Genomic DNA, 3668 nt, shown 5'->3' with positions numbered 1-3668 from the left:
CGAGAGACGTGGTTGTTTGGAGTCGGAGATACATGTACGGTGTTGGAATTGCACTGCTGTTGTGTTCAGGTCAGAATAAAGTTTTAAAAGAGCGTCAGACTCTGTAGGGAGCCACACTGAGCTGCCGTCTGTCGTCTGTCGTCATAACAGAGAGCTGTGGCTTGCCATGATGCGTGTGCGTTAATTACGCAAAAAAAATGTAGGTAATTAATTAAATAAATTAGTTATCGCCGTTAATGCGCTAGTTTTAACAGCCCTACTTATACCATGACAAAAGCATTAAAGAAAAGAATCTAAATACATCATACTCACCAGAGATGCTGATTATTTATAAACAAAATCCAGTTTTGCTCAGATCAACCAATCAGAGGATGGAAAAATGCTGATGTTTTTGTAGGCCAGCTAGGTGGCCCTATGAGGTGAATCTCAAACTTGATTGGTTAAAGAAACAGCCCTTTTGCTAATACAGTTTAAGTGACATAGGCCAGCACTACTGATTCTGAAGGCCCTGGGCAGATTAGATTGACGTGGCAGCACATAGAAACTGAAATCTGATTGGACAAAAATAAATCGAGTACACGTACTGGAAGCAGTGCAGCCAAGAGACGTGCTAGGAAATGAAAATAATAGACTGTTGGGAATAAATAAATACGCTTTCATGTAACACATACTAGAGTTTAAGTTGCAAATACAAGTCAGTGCTTCCAGTGGTGTTTAGGCCAGCAGAGAAGGCCTTGCACTCGGCCCACCACTCTTGACATGTGCACACATGCTGGCCTCATTTCATATCATCAGAGGCAGCCGTGATATTTTTATTAGATTAAATGCGCTATTATGCTGCTCACAGAAAGTTAGGAAAACGCACAACCGCTACGTTAGAGAACATGTATTGAACATGTCGGATTCAAAATTAGAGAAGCTGAAATGAAGTTCACCTGTGAGGGTTATGCAGTAGTACATTTCGGTTCATCCTGAAGTGTATCTGAAATATCCCTAAGTTCTTGTGAGTAGTATAATTGGCTTCGATAAAACGCTCATTTGACCATGACATTTTTGGGTAGTTATTACTGCAAAGTTACCATGGGAACAGTTTCTTTGAGTGAGCACATAGGACAGGAGTGAAGCAAAACCTAGCAACCAGTCTGCCTCTCTGTGACGCATGTGGCGCATAAACACGTGCAGCCGCCGCTTTGTATCACACAGTTGTCGTCCCCAAGTGCCAAAAGCTTTGTGCTGCGCTCAGGCTCCAGATGAAACGGAGGAATTTCCCTTTGAGCTCAGATGTTCTGAGAGTGTTTAGGCTTTTTGTATGAGATTAAAAAGTGGTACATTTGGAAAAAATAAAGAGAACCTGGAAAAGTCTTATAATTAGTAAAAAGTACCAATTGCAATACCAGCTGTTGTAAATAAAGTGGTAGTTTTGCTCGGGAAAAAAAGACAGGTTGTCTTATATTTTGGTTCTAGATTTTCATGCAAACCAAAAGGTGGCTCCTAACGACTTCTCCCCAAGGGAGTCAGAGCTTTTCTTGTTGTCATTCACACACACCAGTGACCTGGAGAGCCAGCCAGTCTTGGATAAACGTCACACAACCCTCAAGCAGCTAAGAAATAAGATTTGCTATTCATCCATCCATTTCCTGTGCCGCTTATTCTAATTCCTTATTAGGGGGTATGTTGGAGCCTATCCCAGCTGACTTCGGGCGAGAGGCGTGGTACACCCTGGACTGGTCGCCAGCCAATCGCAGGGCACATGTAGACAAACAAACATTCACAACAATTTAGAGATGCCCAACGGAGATTCGAACCCGATCTCCTGACTGTGTGGCCGACATGCTAACCACTCATCCACCGTGCGGCTGATACGCAAAACCCACTTTTTTAAAATGTAAAAACTGTAATTTTTTTTTTCCTGGGTTTTGTCTTTAAAAAAATAATTTTTGAAAAACAGGTACTGAATAAGAGAGGTCGTCTTATATTCTCAATCTACTAGTTGTCAATCTACCATTTGTATTTCACTGAAAAATATAAAGTATATATATTTTCTGTCTTTGATTTTGTCCTGAAAAAAAAGTTTGCTGAAACCGGGTGTCTAAAATAAAAAATAGTGGCTGTCTTATATTCGGGTCAATATAGTATTTTTTTTAATATACAGTCTTAGCCTTTTTTTTTTAATATGGCATAATATTGTATCATTTTTAGGCAAGTGTCATTTTTGTAGACCGTATTGCTGCAGGACTTGCGTTGCAGTCCATCGCTGTAGGCCGACTTTGCTGGAATTGTGCTGTTTCCTACTAAATTGTATTTCGGTTTGAGCCTTGTAATGAAAGTGGCAGAACTGACACGAGTGGGCACGGTTGAAAAGGGAGCTAACAGGAACAAAAATATTTGTGCAGAAGAGTTGTGGGGAAAACAAACATCACACTAGCTGGCTGAATGATGGGAGATTGGGGGGGGGGGAATGCTGATTTGATGACTTATTGAGGATTTCTTTGGAGTGGGTCTCTTTGAAAGTGTTTGTTGTTGCTTCGCTCTTGGTTGTCTGTCATGAAGGATGTAGCGCTGTGGGGTGTTAGAACCGAACGACGGACGGATAGGGAGGAGGCGGGAGAGCGCGGGAGGACGGGAGAAGAAAGGCTGGCTGGAAATAAGAGGAAATGTGGGAGATATCAGTACGGAGCCCTCCTCCACACAGATGAGCCCACAACATGCAATAAGTTTAAAGGAGAAAAGTTCTAAAAGACGGCCCTACTGGAGAAAGCACACAGGAAGGTGGGAGAACAATGAAATGATCATAGTGGAAGAAAGTGTTGGTGTCCGTTGGTATTTGGGCACCCTCGTGTTCTAATCAACAGAATGTGACACCTCCCCCACTTCAACTAGGACGATCTGGACACACAGTGTTTGCTTGCAGAATGTGTGTGTGTGTGTGTCTGTGTGTGTGTGTGTGTATAGACAGGCACACATTTGAACCAGGTCCAGTTTGCACAGAGAGCTCGGCTCATTGGCCAGCTCTGGGTCGCTGTGGGAGACCATCCTGCGAGAGCAAACAATGGGATGATGGGAACATCTCATATGGGGGTCGGCGGGTCAGCATTGTGGATTGCATTCGTCACCTGTCAACCTTTTCAGTCTCTGTCGACACAGCGCACACACACATTAAATTGGCAGCTAATGTCCGTTCATGTAAATGGTGCACATTATTCCTGGCCGGTGTGTGTGTGTGTGTGTGTGTGTGTGTGTGTGTGTGTGTGTGTGTGTGTGTGTGTCTGCATGCAATATTGCTGAGGCGATGGCGTCCAGGTTAGCAAAGAGTGCAGCACGACAATGGCGTTTCTTTCTATTTATAAGCCCAGGGAAGCCACAGCTCATATTTATTTATACAAGAATACACACAATGAGAGCAGAACTGAGGGGTGTGTATTTATGAGCTTGGGGTGACTTGTGGATTATTAAAACAAAGGGGCACCTCAGTGATCCAGGTGCTCTTACATTATACAGAGAGTTTTAACAGAAAAGGGAGAAAAATGATATGGTTCTCGTGTGTATGTGCTGTGAAAGTGAAAACGTTGGCAGGCTCCCTTCCCCCTCTGAGAGCAGACTATTTGGGCTGCTTACACAGTAAACGGACCAGAGCTGTGCTTCTTTTTTTTTCCCCCAACCAACCCACA

This window comes from Dunckerocampus dactyliophorus, chromosome 11 (assembly GCF_027744805.1).
Source record: "Dunckerocampus dactyliophorus isolate RoL2022-P2 chromosome 11, RoL_Ddac_1.1, whole genome shotgun sequence".
Lineage (NCBI taxonomy): Eukaryota > Metazoa > Chordata > Actinopteri > Syngnathiformes > Syngnathidae > Dunckerocampus > Dunckerocampus dactyliophorus.
The sequence above is the reverse complement of the archived record's forward strand: the minus strand, read 5'-3'. Positions refer to the sequence as shown.